Source organism: Terrapene carolina, unplaced genomic scaffold, assembly GCF_002925995.2.
Source record: "Terrapene carolina triunguis isolate 2854851 unplaced genomic scaffold, T_m_triunguis-2.0 Scaffold21, whole genome shotgun sequence".
Taxonomy (NCBI): Eukaryota; Metazoa; Chordata; order Testudines; family Emydidae; genus Terrapene; species Terrapene triunguis.
Genome location: NW_020664372.1, coordinates 9,286,399 through 9,308,380, shown reverse-complemented (window position 1 = coordinate 9,308,380; position 21,982 = coordinate 9,286,399).

Sequence of the window (21,982 nt, the reverse complement as noted above, 5' to 3'; positions counted from 1 at the left end):
TGCTCAATATCACCACTCCCAAATTTCTTTGTGACTCTAGCCCTATCTGAATTATGAAGAAGAAGCAAAAAATCCAGTTAAATCCAGTTAAAAATCCAGTTCATTTCAGCAAAGGCTCTCATTTGCCAGCCATCACCTGAAGGGCTCTGTCCAAGTGTATGCACAAACCATTCTGTGCAATTACAAAACACAGATACAATAAGGGTATGTCTACACTACGAGAGTAGTTCGATTTTACTTAAATCGAATATGTGGAATCGATATTACAAAATCGAATGTGTGTGTCCACACTAAGGACAGTAATTCGACTTTGTGAGTCCACACTAACGGGGAAAGCGTCGACATTGGAAGCGGTGCACTGTGGGCAGCTATCCCACAGTTCCCGCAGTCCCCGCTGCCCATTGGAATTCTGGGTCGAGCCGCCAATGCCTTCTGGGTAAAAAAATGTGTTGAGGGTGCTTTTGGGTAACTGTCGTCATCCGTCCGTCACTACCGCCCTCCCTCCCTGAAAGCGCCGGCGGGAAATCAGTTCGTGCACTTTTCTGGTCAGTGACAGCGCGGACGCCACAGCACTGCGAGCATGGAGTCCGCTGCGACCATCGCTGCAGTTGTGGCCGTTGTCAATGCCTCGCAGCTTATCATCCACCTTTCCCAGAGGCAGATGCAGATAAATCGGGCGAGGAGGCTACGGCACCGCGGTGAGGACCTGAAGTCTGAGAGTAGCACAGACCTGTCAGAAAGCACGGCACCCAGCGCCGCGGACATCACGGTGGCAATGGGTCATGTGGATGTTGTGGAACGGCGATTCTGGGCCCGGGAAACAAGCACGGACTCGTGGGACCGCATAGTGCTGCAGGTCTGGGATGAATCACAGTGGCTGCGAAACTTTTGCATGCGGAAGGGGACTTTCATGGAACTTTGTGAGTTGCTGTCCCCTGCCCTGAAGCGCAATGACACCCGGATGCGAGCAGCCCTGACTGTCCAGAAGCGAGTAGCCATAGCCCTCTGGAAGCTTGCAACACCAGACAGCTACCGGTCAGTCGCGAACCACTTTGGCGTGGGCAAATCTACCGTGGGGGTTGTTGTGATGCAAGTAGCCAACGCAATCATTGAGGTACTGCTCTCAAAGGTAGTGACCCTGGGAAACGTGGAGGTCATCATAGATGGCTTCGCCGCGATGGGATTCCCAAACTGCGGTGGGGCTATAGATGGAACTCACATCCCTATCCTGGGACCGGACCACCAGGCCAGCCAGTACATCAACCGAAAGGGCTACTTTTCAATGGTGCTGCAAGCACTGGTGGACCATACGGGACGTTTTACAAACATCAACATCGGATGGCCGGGCAAGGTTCATGACGCTCGTGTTTTCAGGAACTCTGGTCTGTTTAGACGGCTGCAGGAAGGTATTTACTTCCCGGACCACAAAATAACTCTTGGGGATGTGGAGATGCCTATAGTCATCCTCGGGGACCCAGCCTACCCGCTAATGCCCTGGCTCATGAAGCCCTATACTGGCGCCCTGGACACTGAAAAAGAACTCTTCAACTACCGGCTGAGCAAGTGCAGAATGGTGATGGAGTGTGCTTTTGGCCGTCTCAAGGGGAGATGGAGAAGCTTACTGACTCGCTGTGATCTCAGCGAAACCAATATCCCCATTGTTATTGCAGCTTGCTGTGTGCTCCACAATCTCTGTGAGAGCCAGGGGGAGATGTTTATGGTGGGGTGGGAGGTTGAGGCAAATAGCCTGGCTGCTGATTACGCCCAGCCAGACAGCCGGGCGATTAGAAGAGCCCAGCGGGACGCGCTGTGCATCCGGGAGGCTTTCAAAGCTAGGTTCCTGAGTGAGCAGGGTAACCTGTGACTTTTAAGTTTGTGTACAGAGAAGCTGAACCTGCCCCCGTTTCTTTACCCACTAAATGTTCAGTATCGTCTCCAGTTACATACCCCGTTCCCCGCCTTCCAACACACGTTTAAAAATAAAATCACTTGAATTTTGTTAATGAACACCGTTTTCTTTATTACTGTTTTCGCGGGAAAGTGTTGAACCTGGGACGCAGACTGTGGTGGGGAGCGGGTGTAGTGTAGTGATGCAAATGACGCTTCTAAACTCCAGGAATGACAAGCTCCGCAGTGGTGGACTGGTTGTTTCAACGGAGCCTGCCACCCCTCCTGTTCGGGACTCTGTGTGTGGGGGGGCTATGTGACTTTGTGGCCGGGGGAAGACGGTTACAGATCCCCTACTGCGTGGCTCTGTGATCCAGGATAAGGACCGCTGCATAAGATCTCTAACTGCCCTCCCCCGCCACAAAGTCACAGAGCCACCCCCACCCCCCAGAACATGAAAACCACCTCCCAGACTGACCAGGGTAACTAGTGACTGCAATGTGTGTGTGCCCTGCTGCTGAACCTGCCCCCGCCTCCGTACCCTGGTAAAGGTGACTGTCCTGTCCAATTACCAACCCCCTTCCACCCCTTCAGACAGACTCTCCTCTAAAAAAACATGATGGAAACAGTAATTAACAGAAACATATTTTTTATTAGCAACTACACATGAAACTGGGGGGTGAAACTTGGACGGGGGCTTGGGTGAGGCGGGAAGGAAAGGACTTGTCAAATTTTGGGGAATGAGAGCCTTCTGGTACTTGAGCAGTCTGCAGGGGTGGAGTGAGAGTTTTCACGGACTCTGCCGCCCCTCCTTCTTTGGACTTTGGGTGAGGGGGGGTATGGGACTTGGTAGCAGGGGAGGGCGGTTACAGATAGACTGCAGCGGGGCTCTGTCCTCCTGCCTCCGGTCCTGCAGAACATCCACAAGATGCCGGAGCGTGTCCGTTTGCTCCCTCATTAGTCCAAGCAGTGTTTGAGTCGCTTGCTGGTCTTCCTGCCGCCACCTCTCCTCCCGTTCCATGTGTGATTGGTGCATTTGGGACAAGTTCTCCCTCCACTGGGTCTGCTGGGCTGCCTGGGCTCGGGAGCAGCCCATAAGTTCTGAGAACATGTCCTCCCGTGTCCTCTTCTTCCTACGCCTAATCTGCGCTAGCCTCTGGGAGTGTGATGCCAGGCTAGGTCGGGAGACAGTCGCAGCTGTGGGAATGGGAAAAAGGGAGTGAATTCCTCAGAAAGATAAATTTAGTTGTGAACAAAGAACATAGTCTTTCTCTGTGAACGAGACCATGCACAGCACCTATCACATGCGCACTCAGGACAAGGTCGAATTTTCGGCCGTCGCATTCAGTGCCTGGGGTCTTGCAGTGCAGATCAGAGAAGCGGGGCAGGACACCGGAATTTGTGTAGCAGGCCGACATGGTAAGCCGTAGACTTGTGGCTGCTTAAAACTTTAATAGTAGCACTGGCCTCCTTTCACATTGAAAGCAATGCCAGTCCCTGCTGCCAGCAATCCGGCAAGCATGAACTCTGCCCCTGTCCCACCCCCTCGCAGCTGTCCCAGGGAAAGATCCCTGTATGCTGCCCCTCTCCCGCCTCCACCGCGTGGCTGTAAACCGCCGGTTACAGTTCTGTAAAGGAACAGGCAAGCAGTCCCAATACTAACATTCCCCTACCTAATTCAAAGCAGGTCACCATGAGCGACATCACTCTGATGAGGATTTCAGAGACGGAAAAAGAAAGGATGCTTCGGGAAAGCCTGCAAAGACCAGGGCCGTATGCCGCCATGCTCTGCAGGGCAATGATCCCGGAGTACTTGCTTGTCTCCTGGCGCGGAAATGTTTCCTACTACGGAGGACCCAATAAGGCCGCTATCCCCAGGAACTTGATGCAAAGGCTTTCCAATTACCTCCAGGAGAGCTTCGTGGAGATGTCCATGGAGGATTTCAGCTCTATCCCCGGACATATAGACCGCATTTTACTGTAGCTGCACTGGCAGGGACTAAACAGTAGAGCGGCTTGGGCAGAACAATCATGCTAAACCAGACATTGTTAGATTTTTTTCAGTAGTTGCACTGCCAGGGACTGAAACGTTAAGTGCCTAGGGCAAAGTAATCATGCAAAACCCATTGTTAATATTGTTAATATTCCTGTTCTGTTAAAAATAAATGTTTAGCTGTTTTAAATACTTACTGAGTGATCCTTCCCCTGATTCTGTGTCCGGGTTAACGGCTGGGGACGGTTGGTAGGGGATCTCTGTAAGGGTGATGAAGAGTTTCTGGCTGTCGGGGAAATCAGCGTTGTAAGCGCTGTCGACTGCCTCATCTTCCTCATCTCCTTCCTCATCTTCCCCGTCCGCTAACATGTCCGAGGAAGCGGCCGTCGACAATATCCCATCCTCAGAGTCCACGGTCAGTGGTGGGGTAGTGGTGGCGGCCGCACCTAGGATGGAATGTAGTGTCTCGTAGAAACAGGATGTCTGGGGCTGGGATCCGGAGCGTCCGTTTGCCTCTTTGGTCTTCTGGTAGCCTTGTCTCAGCTCCTTGATTTTCACGCGGCACTGCGTTGCATCCCGGCTGTATCCTCTCTCTGCCATGGCTTTAGAGATCTTCTCGTAGATCTTTGCATTCCGTCTTTTCGATCGCAGCTCAGAAAGCACGGACTCATCGCCCCACACAGCGATCAGATCCAAGACTTCCCGATCAGTCCATGCTGGGGCCCTCTTTCTATTCTGAGATTGCATGGCCATCTCTGCTGGAGAGCTCTGCATCGTTGTCAGTGCTGCTGAGCTCGCCACGATGTCCAAACAGGAAATGAGATTCAAATTGCCCAGACAGGAAAAGGAATTCAAATTTTCCCGGGGCTTTTCCTGTGTGGCTGGTCAGAGCATCCGAGCTCGGACTGCTGTCCAGATCATCAACAGAGTGGTGCACTGTGGGATAGCTCCCGGAGCTATTAGCGTCGATTTCCATCCACACCTAGCCTAATTCGACATGGCCATGTCGAATTTAGCGCTACTCCTCTCGTTGGGGAGGAGTACAGAAGTCGAATTTAAGAGACCTCTATGTCGAACTAAATAGCTTCGTGGTGTGGACGGGTGCAGAGTTAATTCGATGTAACGGCGCTAAATTCGACATAAACTCCTAGTGTAGACCAGGCCTAGCAAAAATCAAATGTTACTTATTAGTAACTCAGTGCAAATGTAAAAACCTCTATTAAAATATCTCAGACAGATGGAATTCTAGCTATTAAATTACAGATATTATTGATCATAAAGTAGCAAGATAGAAAATCATTAAGTCACTCGAAGCATTGAATAGTGGCTCAGATATTGGACATGTTGGTTATTAATGGACTCTATCTAATAACAGTTGTAATGGGGGCTGCGGGAAGTGGCACGGGCCGAGGGATGTGCTGGCCTCCACTTCCCGCCGCCCACATTGGCCTGCAGCAGCGAACCGCGGCCAGTGGGTGCCACGATCGGCTGAACCTGCGGATGCAGCAGGTAAACAAACCATCCTGGCCCGCCAGGATTCTTACCCTGGTGAGCCGCGTGCCAAAGGTTGCCGATCCCTGATTTACATCTTGAAAATCATTGTAATTACAGGGTCTCTAACCTTAATTGTAATCCTGAAATATATTTACCTTGACGTACTAGAGATAGAAATCTGCTGGGGGGGAGAGCGGGGAATCAACCGCTTCAAGTTTCATATATATTCCAAGTAAAGCAAACCTTTGAAGCATGAATTAAAATTACACATGGAAGAAGTGTATGACTCAGAATCCTTATATTGACACCAAGAAATCTTACATGACATTGGGCTTTGCAGCTTATAAAGCTCAACTGCCCCAAAACCATCTCCAGGGTAACATAACATCAGAGGAAAATTTTTCTCCAGCAAGCCTGTTGGAAAAGTAGTTTATGTCCAATGGGTGCACTACATATTCAATTTAAGAATTACGCAGGGACATGTGATTTTCCTGTATTAATACACAAGTGTTTTGTTGTAAGTCATTCTCTTGTTACACTGCTTGGTCAAGTGCAGAGGTGAGAAAAGAGCTTAGCTAGGAATTCAAACATGCTGAAAATTACAGCTTGACCTTGAAATACTGAACAGCTAATTCAAGACAGGAAAGTATATTTCACAGTATTCAAATATGCATTTGAGAGGATTAAATGTTGCTATTAAATACAGCTATTTTCTCCCTTTTTGAAAAACTGCAAGTTGTTGCTCATGAAAGGAAATTGATTGACATTCCTAGGAAATGAATCTAGCCATTTATACTCAGAACCGGCATAGCACAGGCAACAAAAATGCAGTGCTCCACATAGTGCAATGGTGTAGGTTCAATTTTAAATTCAAGGCAAGAAAAATAGGGCATTAGAATTTTTAAATAACCGCATAAAACATTGTTTTGCCCCTTCCCCTTTAGGACATTAGAGAGGAGCAATGAAACTATTCTTTGAGGATGATTGGAATTAGGACTGGGAGGGAATATTCGGGAACTAATTATCACTTGGAGAGCATCATATCACATATATACTTTGACAAAGCCACCCCTTACAAATTAATTCAAACACCTTCCTAACTCTTAGTGAAGTTTTACATTATCTAAAAAATATTCGCTCCTAAAGTAGTTTAATGTTTTTATTATTCTTACAAATGTTTATCTTCTAGATTTATCTTTGTGATATTTTAAATATCATCTGAAGATACTGTATTATATATAGGCTCATTAATAAATAGTTATACAATAATGGGACCAATCCTTCTGCCACTAAAGTCAATGTGTGTTTTTCAATGGACTTCAATGGGAGCAGGATCAGGTCTAATATTCTTAAGTGCCTTTGAAGCTAAGAACTCCTGAATGCCCACTGGCAAAGCACTGCCTGTTCATAGAATCATAGAATATCAGGGTTGGAAGGGACCTCAGGAGCAGAACCAATCACCAACTAAATCATCCCAGCCAGGGCTTGTCAAGTCTGACCTTAAAAACCTCTAAGGAAGGAGATTCCACCACCTCCCTAGGTAACCCATTCCAGTGCTTCACCACGCTCCTAGTGAAAAAGTTTTTCCTAATATCCAACCTAAACCTCCCCCACTGCAACTTGAGACCATTTATCCTTGTTCAGTCATCTGCTACCACTGAGAACAGTCTAGATCTATCCTCTTTGGAACCCCCTTTCAGGTAATTGAAATCAGCTATCAAATCATAGAATCATAGAATCATAGAATATCAGGGTTGGAAGGGACCTCAGGAGGTCATCTAGTCCAACCCCCTGCTCAAAGCAGGACCAATCCCCCCTCATTCTTTTCTTCTGCAGACTAAATAATCTCAGTTCCCTCATCCTCTCCTCATAAATCATGTGCTCCAGTCCCCTAATCATTTTTGTTGCCCTCTGCTGGAGTCTTTCCAATTTTTTCCACATCCTTCTTGTAGTGTGGGACCCAAAACTGGACACAGTACTCCAGATGAGGCCTCAACAATGCCGAATAGAGGGGAATGATCACATCCCGCGATCTGCTGGCAATGTTCCTACCTATACAGCCCAAAATGCTATTAGCCTTCTTGGCAACAAGGGCACACCGTTGACTCATATCCAGCTTCTCGTCCACTGTAACCCCTAGGTCCTTTTGTGCAGAACTGCTGCCTAGCCACTCGGTCCCTAGTCTGTAGCAGTGCGTGGGATTCTTCCGTCCTAAATGCAGGACTCTGCACTTGTCCTTGTTGAACTTCATCAGATTTCTTTTGGCCCAGTCCTCTAATTTGTCTAGGTCCCTCTGTATCCTATCCCTTCCCTCCAGTGTATCTACCATTCCTCCCAGTTTAGTGTCATCAGCAAACTTGATGAGGGTGCAATCCACGCCATCCTCCATATAATTAATGAAGATACTCAACAAAACCAGCCCCAGGACCTACCCTTGGGGCACTCCGCTTGATACCAGCTGCCAATTAAACATGGAGCCATTGATCACTACCCATTGAGCCCAATGATCTAGCCAGCTTTCTATCCACCTTGTAGTCCATTCAACCAGCCCATACTTCTTTAACTTGCTGGCAAGAATACTGTGGGAGACCGTATCAAAAGCTTTGCTAAGGTCAAGGAGTAACATGTCCACTGCTTTCCCCTCATCCACAAAGCCAGTTATCTCGTCGTAGAAGGTAATTAGGTTAGTCAGGCATGACTTGTCCTTGGTGAATCCATGCTGACTGTTCCTGATCACTTTCCTCTCCTCAAAGAGCTTCAAAATTGATTCCTTGAGGACCTGCTCCATGATTTTTCCAGGGACTGAGGTGAGGCTGACTGGCCTGTAGTTCCCCGGATACTCCTTCTTCCCTTTTTTAAAGATGGGCACTACATTAGCCTTTTTCCAGTCATCAGGGACCTCCCCCGATCGCCATGAGTTTTCAAAGATAATGGCCTATGGCTCTACAGTCACATCAGCCAACTCCTTTAGCACTTTCGGATGAAGTGCATCCGGCCCCATGGACTTGTGCTCGTCCAGGTTTTCTAAATAGTCCTGAACCACTTCTTTCTCCACAGAGGGTTGGTCACCTCCTCCCCAGTACTATGCTGCCCAGTGCAGTAGACTGGGAGCTGACCTTGTTCGTGAAGACAGAGGCAAAAAAAGCATTGAATACATTAGCTTTTTCCACATTCTCTGTCACTAGGTTGCCTCCCCCATTCAGTAAGGCGCCCACACTTTCCCTGACCTTCTTCTTGTTGCTAACTTACCTGTAGAAACCCTTCTTGTTACTCTTAACATCCCTTGCTAGCTGCAACTCCAATTGTGATTTGGCCTTCCTGATTTCACTCCTGCATGCCTGATCAATATTTTTATACTCCTCCCTGGCCATTTGTCCAATCTTCCACTTCTTATCAGCTTCTTTTTTCTGTTTAAGATAAGCAAGGATTTCACTGTTAAGCCAAGCTGGTCTGTAACAGCAACTCCTATCAGGCCTGACAAACTTAACATACCTAACACATTACTTTCATAGTATTTATCTATAAATAATGTCAATTGATATAATTGTAAAATGTATGTACTGACACTATGTGAGGAGCTGTGTAAATATACTAGAAAATACGTTTTACAGTCTCAATCTGAACAGGTTTGAAAAACAGGTTTCTGCCAGACAAGAGATGTATATTCACCTGTTTGCTTAGGTTCACATGTAATTTAAGCATTATAAGCCAACACGATCGAAGCCTGGTTAGGATACAAAGTCAACATGAGGATGTGAAATCAAAATGAAATCAACAGACAGTAAAGAATAAACCATAAGGGGTTTTACTGTCTCTGAGGTAAACAATGCAGTTTGGGAGATACAAGGAGAAGGCAGTAGGATGCAATTTTATCCTTCACCCAGGAAGGAAAAGAGGGATTCATGAAGAAGGGATCCCCATCCCAGCAATGTTGGTTGAAGACACTGGGAGATTGCTTTTGGTGAGATAAATTACTTTAGACGAGGGTTTAGCCTGTCAAGTCTAGACTCTAGGAAGCGTGTTGTATTTTTGTCTTATATGTAACCATTTTTGTTTCCATTATCTTTAAATCTCTTACATTTTAGCTTTTGATAACAAACTTGTTTTCATTATAAATCTATCTCAGGGCTGTGATGCTATGAAGGATTTGATCCTGAGTTGTAAAGTTCAAGCTGTGTGCATTCTCTTCCCTTGGAGACAGCAACCTGGTAATTTCTGTGAGTGTCCAAAGGTTAGGGGCTGGACACTGCAGGGAATGCTCCAAGAGCTCGGGCTCTGGAGTGTGCCTATCACTAGCTTGCACAGAGCTGTGGAGACCTTGAAAGTAGTGCTTGTGCTGCTAGAGGTTGCTAGTTTCAAGGAGCTGAACTATAGCTGGTACAGAGACAATCACTTCACACTAAGGACAGGTAGTTGCGAGGTGCCTCACAACCCTGGATACCACTGGGGAGTGTCACAGTACCCCTGGAAGGTAAGTAAATCATCCACATTGTAAACAATTGTTTCACTATAGCTGATAGGCATTTATGCTCCATTACAGAACATTACATTGACAGCTATACTTGAAAATTACTTAATAAGAAGTAGAAATAGAGAGATAGAGCTCTTCTTCCAAGGTGTGCAAAGCATTACAACAGCCATTAAAACATGATGAATATATAAGATAAAATAATTGGAAATTCCTAAACCATCATGGCTGTGTTTATGCTTTATTGATATATTCCTAAAAGGATGCTAAAGATTTTCATTTTACATTTCAAATACCTGCATCACACAGAGTTAGAGGTCAAACAACAGATATGTTGACTTTAGCCTTATCTAATTGTTTTGCCAGTGGATATTAAAAAAAAATAATGAAAAATTATATGACACCTATAGTAATAGTAATATCAGCATTCAATGCAACTGCAGACCAAGGTCATTGAAGGTTATGGATAACAAATCAGTGAGTGACTATTCTGTAGAATAGTAGTCAGGTCTATGGAAGGCCTGATTATTGTATACATTGATTGGGCAATGACAATTTGAAGTGGGAAGGGGAGCTAATGGTACAGAATGTTCTGTCCATCACCTCCTTCTTTCTACTGATTCTGGAAAACCTGCTACCAGGCACAAAGAAGAATGAATATTTTTAGCATTCTGTAAGTAGATATTTCCATTGTGTATCCTGCTGTATTTTGTATTTTTACCCTTGACAGAAACCAAAGTAGCCAATCCTGTCTATCCAACAGATAAAATGTAATATTAAAATTAATATTATTACTCGATGGGCTGAAATGATTTCTTCATAGCAGAATTTGGTCTATTAGGTACATAATATGTTGGGGGGATTATTGGTTTGTTTTAGCAGAGGGACTTTAAAAACGAGCACACATATTTCAGTACATAGACTGGACCGAGCATTCATAGAGTCTTACCCTTATATTATACCCTTCTTTAAAAGCATGTTCATGATAGAATGATGATGGCCTCCTAACTCTAACAGTCCTGGGGCTATGATACACCTCCCTTGCCCTTGTGCAGTGTTTTTCTCCTCAAAATATATAATAAAGGGAACAGACATACATTTATTGCCTCTGTGTCTCACAAGAACACATTTCTGAATGCATTGCTGCATAATGAATTTTGTTGAGAATAGAACTCAAATTGAACAGAGCTGGTCCATCAAACAGATAGCTGGAAATAATTGGTAGACATAGTTCAGTTCAGTCAGAATTGAATTCATTCCTGGATGGCATTGCAAATTTATTTATCTGAAGAGTCACTCATACAATATATGGTCTTTTTTATGGAAAGCACTTGAAGCAAGAAAAAAGGAAATGGTAAAAACAAAAACAAAAACAAAACAAAACAAACAAATCTCCCTACCGTAATGGATTTGTACATCTCAGTCTCCATATACTTTTGTCTTTAGAACATGGTGTGTCAGTAAATGCTACACTAACTGGGTTCCATATAAAGAATTAATAGTTTTCTTTTCTGGAAAAAAACAAAAAACAAAACAAAACAATATTTGTGCGGGTTTCATGTTTAATTCATTTTTCCTGGTCTCTCATAGTTATTTTACTTTTTCTGCACATTGTAAAAAAAAAAAAAAAAATAACCACAAATACAGCACATGCCTTTTACTATACTCCTGTGAATTTACAGGGAATTATACTACCAAGAAAACCCCAAAACAACACATTATCATTGTCTGCATTGTCCCTGTACTGGGGAAAAGCAAAGGAAAAAAATATGTGACCAACAACAGCAAAAATATCTAACTTTTATAATGTTCCTTTCAACACAAAGTATCCAAAACAGTTTTTCTTAATTTAGAGGTATATACATATCTATAGCAATGTACGGGTAATGTATGACACACTTCATCTATCTCCAGTACTCTAAATCCTCTTTGCAAACTTGCCTTTTGCCAGCCTTGAGTTTTCCAAACGCAGTGGACAGGCCACTGGATGTCAGAGGCCTTTGCCAGAGCCCTTTGCTGCTCCTGTGGTGCCTTGCAGGGTTGCCCCCTTCCCATCTTGCACTGGCCAGGCAGCACTTCCTGAAGTAGAAGAGGGTGGTGGTCATTGTTTTGTCTTCCTCTGAGTCCTGCCTTCCTTGGAACCATCTTTCCCTGACAACTCAAGGAAGCCAGATAGCCCAGCTTGTCTGCAGCCCATGGATTGGATACAGTAAACTTCATCTGGGCCTCCCCTACACTGCTGAGTCAAGGACCAGTGCTCTGGGCCTTAGAATTCAACATACTCTTTGTTAATAAAGATTCTAAAGAATAGTTATGATATAAATGAATCAAATATGCAGAAAGAAAAGGACTAAAAGAATTAATATTTACCAACTGATACTAGCGTTGGAAAGAGTCCAGCGGAGAGCAACAAAAGTGATAAAAGGTTTAGAAAACCTGACCTACGAGGAAAGGTTTTTAAAAAATGGGCATTTTTAGTCATGAGAAAAGCTGACTGAGGGAGGACCTGATAACTGTCTTCCAAAATGTCAAAGGCTGTTTTAAAGAGGATGGTACTCAATTGTTTTCCATGTCCACTGAATGTAGGATAAGAAGTAGTGGGCTTAATCTGAAGCAAGGGAAATTTGGGTTAGAGATTAGGAAAAACTTTCTAACTATAAGGAAAGTTAAGCTAAGGAGGTTATTGAGTCCCCATCGTTGGAAGCTTTTATAAACAAGCTGTCAGGGATGGTCTATCTTTACTTGGTCCTGCCATAGCACAGGGGGCTGGACTCAATGACTTCTCAAGGTCCTTTCCAGCTCTACATTTTTATGATTCTAGGATAATGGTGTACTGGGAGCTCCCCAGCCAGGCTGCTGCCAGCTCTCCACTCCAAGCTGGGCTGCCACCCAGGCTCCCAGCATGGGCTACTGTCCGGGCTCCCCGCTGGGATCCCTGCTGCCCCATGGTCCCTGCTTTCTGTTCCCTGCTCCCTGCCAGGAGCATGGCAACTGATGGGACTCCGGGTGAGGAGCTCCCTGCCGGCGGTGAGAAGCCCCAGCAGCTTTTCTCCCACTCCTGGCTGGGAGCGTGGAGGAGAGACGCACCTGGGGGCAGCTGGGAAGAGCTGAAATACCTGGCTCACAGTCCCCCACACTGCCCCTCTTCAGTCGGAAGAAGCGCTCCTGGTAAGGATGCATGCCACCAACAGAAGGAGGATAGTGTGGACATCTGCCACTGCAGTAATAAATGTGGTGCCTGGAAATTGACCTAACATAGGTCGACTTAAGATTGTAGGGTAGACATAGCCTTAGTCCCAGTGTCTTTCAGAGAAATAGCTTATAATCTCAATAGACAAGACAGGCAAAGGGCTGGGGAAGGACACAGAACACTCAAGCGAAGTCTTAGTTCCATGAGTTTTTTTTATTTAGTTTTGTTATCTAAATCTTTTCAGTGAGGTTACGTTAGGAGTGGATTAGATAGATGTAAAGAGAAAGAAAGTGAGGGATATGACGTTATATGATTAAAATATCACCATGAAGATCATTGTTGCTACCACTGTTATATAATCACAACAAATCTTGTACAATGTGGGTCAAGTAAGGTGTCAATGGAAAAGTTATGGTTTGCTGAATATGATTATCCTATTTGTATGCATGTATTGTTTTTGTATCTGAAGTTATGAATATTGACTATATGCCTGTATTTCAAAAGTGTTTGCTCCCGTGGTAACACCCACAAAGGAGTTTTCATCCAGTCTGGCCAGCACATTATGAATTAAGTATTCAAGTTGATGGCTCATCAACTAACACAATGGACAATGGAAGAAGCCTATCCACACCTGATGGACTTTCATGTGAATGTTCTAACTAGAAGATGGCTAATGGCCTCTGCTATGACTCATCAAAGCCTGCAAGGGCATGTGACTTGCTGTCTTGCTCATGTGACTCCAAACTCCATCTTGTTCCTGTAATTTTCCACAAACGGAGACAATGAGTTTCTCTCCTCATGGCAGAAGCTATAAAAGGCCCTGGAAACACCTCCATTTTTCCTCTTTCCTTCTCAAGCCTCTGGACTATGAACTTATACTAATGGGATCATTCTAACCAAGGGACTGAGGTCCTTCCACAACCAGAGACTTAACAAGCCAGCAGTTTATTCTATCACTGCTTTAAGCCTGATCCGAGAACCTTGCAATTATTGAACATATATGTACTCTTACCTCTTTCTTTTCTCTTAGAAAGCTTTAGATATTAGATCAGTGGTGGGCAGCCTGTGGCCCGTGGGTCGCACATGGCCTGTCAGGGTAATCCATCCAATAATTACATTTGCATGGCTGTTCGCAGCTCACAGTGGCCGAGCTTCTCCATTCCCAGCCAATTGGACCTGCGGGAAGCAGCGTGGGCCACAGGGATGTCTGGTCGCTGCTTCCTGCAGTGGTTCCAAGTAGTGACAGACAGAACAAAGTGAATTACCAAGTAAAATAAAATAAAACATGCAAATCTAAACCTAATACAGTAATACAACTGAATACAGGTAAAATTTTACCCTTAGAGATATTTTAATAAGTTTCTTTTTTCAGACTGGACACCTTCCTAGTCTGGGCACAATCTTTTCCCCTGGTACAGCTCTTGTTCCAGCTCAGGTGGTAGCTAGGGGATTCCTCATGATGGCTGCCCCTTTGTTCTGCTCTACCCACTTATATATCTTTTGCATAAGGCAGGAATCCTTTGTCCCTCTGGGTTCCCACCCCTCCTCACTGGAAAAGCTTGAAGTTCAGGTGACATGATCACATGTCACTGTAAGACCCCAAGCCTTCATTCCTCCCAGCCTGACTCATAGGAAGGCTTGCCTGCAAACAGAGCCATCCACAGTCAATTGTCCTGGTTGACGGGAGCCATCAAGATTCCAAACCATCATTAATTGCCCACACTTTGCATAATTACAATAGGCCCTCAGAGTTATATTTCAAATTTCTAGTTTTAGATACAAGAGTGATACATTTATAGAAATAGGATGAACACACTCAGTAGATTATAAGCTTTGTAATGATATCTTACAAGAGACCCTTTGCATGAAGCATATTCCAGTTATGCTAATGAGTGAATATAATGTATTTTTATAAAATCATATAGACTGCAACGTCACAGTCTGTAAACAGACCCGTGGCCTGAAGTGCTAGAGAGTAGGGAGCTCTGTACTCCCATACCTTGGTGAACAGGAGGAAGAACAGCCAGAGAACTTTGATGTTGTGCTCATATGTCCATTGAGATACTTGTTTTCATAAAGGTTATTTGTAAACATTGAATTCAACTTTTCATTCTTTGCCTAATTTCTAATAGTTACATTTGAAAACGTAAGAGCAAGCTAATTTTACTATGAAAGAGCAATATGAGAAGCAATGTCATGAACACCTGGGGTACTTTTGTTTTAATATAAAAATGCCAATCTTGCCTAATGAGTTCTGTGTGGCCACAAATCTAGCTTGAAAAAGTAATTTAAAATAGCAAGGCCTTAGGTCAAATATATGCTGACCACAAGCTTACTTTAAGAAGATTTGGCTTGTAATATTACTTAGGCCTTTACCCTTGGTGAAGGCTGGATAGAATTTTTAATGCAATGAAAATCTATCATCAATATTTAACTGGGCAGGTTGACCAGTTCTCTTTAGCCTTTACAGAGTTGCTGGAAAACCAAAAGGTACAATTAGTTCTCAATTAAAACATAGCAGAAAGGTTGAATTTCTTTTAAAATCTTCTGAACTTAGCTAATGAACTCTGGTCACCCAGAATGTTCTTTAAAACTACTCATTTGCCTTTGAGACAAGTGCATACCATACAATTAAGCACACACTTAATGTTTTTTTATCTTCACGTGGGAGAGAAATTTTACAAATTGTAAGGGACTTTAGATTATAGAGAACCAATCTTGCATTTCACCACCAGACTGAGAGAAGGGAAATGCCTCCCTCTCCACAAGTTTTAGGTGAAAGGAAACATATCTGATGGCCTGAGTGGAGGGGGGCGGGGGCTTGACTGCTCCAGAGCCTTCCCTCTACTGCCTGGTGCCTTTCCCTACTGCCACTGGCTAGACTGTGGGGGGAAGGGAGAGTTTAATGTCTCTTGTGTCCTCTCCTTCCTGTGTGTGAAGCCCTTATAGCCACCATTCTGCTGTGGTTGCTGCCCTATAATGGAGCTTTAGTTTTGTGATGAATGCGGGAGTACTCAATGGTGGTTTCATATCTGTACTACAAAATGTGTTTTATGTATAAGATTTCTGAAATTTGAAACATTCCCCCACACTCATAAGACCAGTGATCACAAATCATTAAGACTCAATGGGTCTAACTGCCAAACAATAGAGCAACTATCACAGGAACATTCTCCTTGATGGCCTGGCTGGCCAGCTGGGAGAAAACAGCCTGAGACAAAAGGAGGACTTCACACATGGGCCACATAACAAAAGCCAACTGTGGTCAGACACACACATGGAGGGTGGGACATTGAGAGAATTTAGTTCCCTTGACTGGTAGGAACAGACTGGGGAAAGAGAGGGATGTTATTCTGCAGAAGGCAAAAGGAGACTAGGCTGAACTCAAGAATACCTTTTCCAGTTCTGGAAAAAACATTTCTTTCCTGATCATCCAAGTACAGCAGGCTAACCAGCTGTATCTTTCCTGAGTTGTTCATAACTCATTTTTCCTGCCTTTTCCTAGTCTCTTCCCCAAAAGAATACTGGAAATTAAACAATTGTCCTCTTTCTTTTCCCATCTACATTACTTTCCCCCCACCCCACCCCCGTTATTGTCAGTTGGAAATTCACCACTGTCACAATCCCACATACCCTGCCAGAAATATGTCATGATTCCATGTCTGATTGCACCTCTGACCCCTTCTTGGTCTCTCTGAATATGCACCTTCAGGTGTCAGTCAGGCCTCGTGTCCTTCTCTATCTGGGGGTGGAATTTCACAGTTCTACCACTCTTAGACCAGGATCTGAGTGCAAACCTCAGCTATCTCAGCTGCCTATTACCATGCAGTTCTGACAACCTCCTATGTGATCTTAGTCAAGTCACTTAACCTAAAACCTACTGTCCACCTGAGTTTACTTAACTATAAATATTTATAATAATGTTATCCCTTTTGACTTGAGCATTTAGCTAATGTTTGGGGTCTTATGGGTTGTTTTTATTGGGAAGGAGATACTGATGATGGAGTCAGATATTTCTTTGATACAATACAGTTTATTTACAAAGAGTGTAAACAAAATCCTGTTTCCCAAAACACAGTAGGAATCAAATTATTGGTGCCGTTTCTTTGCTCACAGTTCCAAGCCTTGTTCCAGCCAGAACTCTGCCCCCAAAAGCCCTCTCCCTTGATATTCTGACAGGATCATGCTGCAAGTGCTTATCCTGCTGTCTCCTTTGCTTTCTGGTGGCTTCTCTATGCCTGTTGTCTGGGTGCTTTGGGGTGTTTCTGCTCATGGACACACACATAGGTGCCGACTCTGTGTGTGATCAGGGGCTCAAGCACCCACAGAGAAAAAATAGGGGGTGCTCAGCACCCACAGGGCTGCTGCTCTTGTGGCCCTGGGGCTAGCTGCCAATCAGCTGTTCAGCAGCTGGTCTTAAGCTCCCAGCAGCTCTTCAGTGGCTGCCTGCTGATCAGCTGTTAAGCGGGGCTTCCCCGCCACTCACTCCTGTCTGCCCCCCTCCACTGCCCTTAAGGGGGGAGTGTCGGGGGAAGGAGCGGAGTGGGGGCAGTAAGAGGTGGAGCGGGGGCGGGGCCCTAGGGGTGGAGTGGGGGCACAGTGTTAGGGGATGGGGCAGAGCCGGTGTGTGGTATCCAACGGCAACACAAAAAGTCAGTGCCTGTGCACACACCCCTCCAAGAAACCATACCCAATCATCTGCATTGTGTTCAACACCTAGCAAAACCCCTGCACCCACATAGCTTAACTTCTGACCAGTATAGCATGTGGCCTGTGTTTTGGACGGTGGTTCCTATTTTTGAAGTCTGAGAGCTGAAACAATAAATGTAACTGCTTCTTACATTTATCCTGAATGAAAGGCAGCTGTCCATGCCCACCAGCTTCAACTAGGTTTCACCCAATCTCCATCATAGTAATAATGTTTGGTCAGATCTTCAGCTAAAATAAACAGATGTAGCTTCACAGAAATCATTGCGGTAATGGTCCACAGTACCTACTTCAGAAGAACATTGTACAGTTCATTTTATGTTTACAAAGCACCATCCTTAAATGAAAGACCATATGTAAGTGCAACATATATTACTACAGTCAATTTGAAGAAGTCTGGAGAAGAAATTGGAGGAAGATTATCTACACAGTTATGTCTAGAGCTGATTGAATAAAAAAAAAATCACAGTAACTAACAAAAAATGTCCCTTTTGCAAAACCAAAATTTTCCATGAGAAAATTTCAGTTTTGCAGAAAAAATCCATTTTCTATCAGGAAAATTGAAATGACAGCTCCCTGGCTTCCTGCCCGGCAGGCGCTTGTTAATTTTATAGGCTCAGTTTCACTTTCTCCCAGTGAAAAAGACAAAAAGCTTTTCCTGAGCTGTCGGAGAAGGAAAATGGAGCAGCCCGGATATCTGCCTCTCCAGTAGCTGGACTGGAAGATTCTGGTCAATTTCACTATTCTTTCAGGTGGACAACTGGGAAACTGAAAAATTCCATTTTGATTCTGCTAAAATGGAATTTTTCTATGAACACCTTTCCTGCAAAACAATTCACAATTTTGATGTTTCATCCTGCTTGAAATGATTTTTTCCCCCAAAACCACAAAATTTGTCACTGGAAGGGATTTCCATTTCCAGCCAGCTTCAGTTATGACCCCTTTGCATCCCTCTGGTGACAGACACAAAGGGGCTATAATCTGGCCACAAATGCCCAGCAAAGAATTCCCCTCCTGGAGCAACTGTACTGCAGATTGTTGCTGTACAAGTGGTTCTACCCTATTCAACATAGGAAAGCATGTTGGGAGTTAGAGGAAGCATACTGTTGGGAGGGAAAAGAAAGGGAAAGGGCAAGATCAAGCAGATTGCAGCTATGACAATCACCCACTGTTGCAGAGACCATTTAGACACTTACACTAGTGGCACAATTTAGAGCAGCCCAATACCTGATCTAAGTTATGTCAGCCCACAGGACTCAGGGAGCTGTAAATGTAGCAGGATGGACACTAGCCACTGAAATTTGACAGTATGAAGCCAAATTCCTTTGAAGGCTTTGTTGGAGGGCTTTCCCTTCATTCCCCTCCCTGGTTCTTGTCACGCAGACAGAAAGCAGAAGACCAGATGTCTGAAGTGCAGGCAATGCAATGTTTATTGGGATTAGTTTCCAGCAAGTGTGTCCATAACTCTGACGCTGCAGAGCCTTGTTTCTCAGGGTCCCATTCTCCCCCTCCTTAGCAGGCATAATTATACTTGAAATGCATGCTCAGAGTCCCACGCCTTACAATTTATGGTCATGTTCCGTTTTGGGGGGGTCATGAGTCTGGGGTAAGGAGTGAGGTTGTGCTATGGTCAGGGACAGGCATTTCTTTGGTCTTTTAGTATTTTATACCTTCCCCCCAACCCTTACCTTGAGATAGGAGTTGAGGCAGTCTTCAAGTGTGCACTCATACATAATACTCCCACCATGCCCAGTAACATTTGAACTGTTCTTGAACTGTTCCCATTATACTAACCATCCCATGTGGCTAGGCAGAAGCAACATTCGCAGTGTCCTTTGTCTACACATATCAGTAAGGATCCCTTTGTTCACACATATTAGTAAGAATATAAGTGTATCAAGAATCAAACGGGAAAACAAGACTCAAAATTCTGCCCCAGGCAAAGATACAGGCCTGACTCCTGTATTGTCATTAACACTCCTAACAGGCTTGTCCATGTCTTTTAAAATAAGCAGCTTAGTAACTGGTAAACTTAGTTTGGGTGTAAATGCAGCTTATTACATATGCGCTTCTGCTAATGGGCTTTTTAAAATCCTCCTCCCGGGGATCAAGCACAGTGGTTTAAAACAACCAGGATGCCATATCCTAGACATGATACATTTTGACTTGATTAGATTTTATGCAGTATTGATATGCTGACCCTCTGTATTTTGGGACTGCCTCTGTCTAGTGCCTAACCTGTGTTGCATTTGCTGGGCGCATTGTTGTTTCACATTGTGTGGTCTATTTGATTTTTGGGGAAGTAAAATGTTGTTTCTTGGTTTTGGTTTCTTTCCAGCTCACGTTTCTAGCTGCATTGCTTCTGCAGGTGGCATGGAGCTATGGAAACGTCACAAAACACTGAAAGTATCATTTTCTTTCAAAATCCATAACTGACGCTGCTTTCTAAAGCCTTTGCCTCAGATAAGAATTTAAGTAAAATATTTTGGATTAAAATATCCTGGGCAGACAAAGCCATTTTCCTCAAAAACCTACCAATAGAACTAACGAGCAGGGATGTTTGAACCAATTTGAGCAAAACAAGAACCAGCTTGAACAATGGCTCATTTCCCAACTTCAGTATAAATGGGGAGGAGAGGGAGCTACTGAACTTGCTTAAGTGATGTGGCTGAAAACATGAGCTAGTTAAATACTAAGGGAATTCTCCCCATCACACAGCAAACATGGTGAAAACATGATTTGTTGTCAGTTTCCCAACATTACAGAAATTAGGATCTCTACCACATTCCTCTTTTGGACCTAATTTTGTAGTCTGTACTCAGTCAAAACTCACTAACTTTTGTGACATTCTATACCTTGGGGGAGTGTACTGTAACCCCCATATTCCTCATTTTCACATAATCGTGATCTTGCATATAAAGCATGCTTTGTAAGGTATCAGGGGATAGGTCATGATCTGCTAAAGTCATTTCTCTATCAATATATGTATATCATTAATGCATATGACGTTATTAGAATTGTGTTGTCTGGTGGTCACTAAAACATGCTGTAAGTTGGGGAATCAGCCAGATATTAGCTCCCCAAAGGCAACAGCAAGGAAAGTAACCAACACCCGGGTGGGGTGTCAACCCATCAACAGCAATTGTCCAGCCAGGGAGCTACAATGTGATGACTCACCTGCATGAGGCCACACCAGGGGAATTGATCAACCTTGCTTGGAAAGACGCAGCAATGCCTGAACTTGTGTTCTACAAGCACTGGACAGAGTATAAAACAGGCAGAGTGGACACATACTGGGTCTTTCTCCTGCTCCCACCTATGCAACCATGACACACAAGACGACAAGACTCCAACACAGGAGTTCGGCCCAGGTTTAAGGAACAAACCGGTATACTAAGGAGTGCAATATCCAGTGGGGTGAGAAAAACTGAATAATCTAGTTGCTGCCCAGTCTAATAGGGTTGAGAATTTAGACTGCATGCTTATATTTTATTTTATTTTATTTTGGTAACCTCTGACTTGTTTTGCTTTGACATATAATTACTTTAAATCTATCTTTTTAGCTAATAAATCTGTTTATTGTACCTGAAACAGTGCATTCGGTTTGAAGTGTGTCAGAGGTTCCCCTTGGGATCACAAGCCTGGTGCATATCAATTGCTTTGTTAAATTGACGAACTCATATAAGCATGCTGTGTCCAGTGGGCATAACTGGACACTGCAAGATGGAGATTCCTATGGTTGTGTCTGGGACTGGAGATATTGGCTAGTGTCGTTCGCTTGCAAGTGGCTGGGAGCAGCTTATATGCCAGAGGCTGTGCGTGAACAGCCCAGGAGTGGGGGTTCTCACAGCTGAGCAGGGTAAGGCTGGCTCCCAGAGTCAAGGATTGGAGAGGCCTAGCAGATCACTGCTCCAGACAACACCAAAGGGGAATGTCACAACTTTAGAATAAATACTGCAAGATCTGGTTTTTACTTTCAATTCCAACGCTATAATTATTCCATTTCCAATGGAAATGCCACTGCACGTAATATTAAAGTTACACCAACCAGCTAAAGGGGTGGCCAGATTCACTTTGAGTGCATTGTGATGCTCTAACAATATAAAGGAGCCTTATATTTGGTTTAACTGGCCCAATAAATTGGGTGTATGTCCATACTGGATTTCTAGAACAACGCAAGGCAGCCCATAATCTACCAGCATATCTGGCCCCCAAAATTCAGTTAGAGTTAAAATTCCTGCTT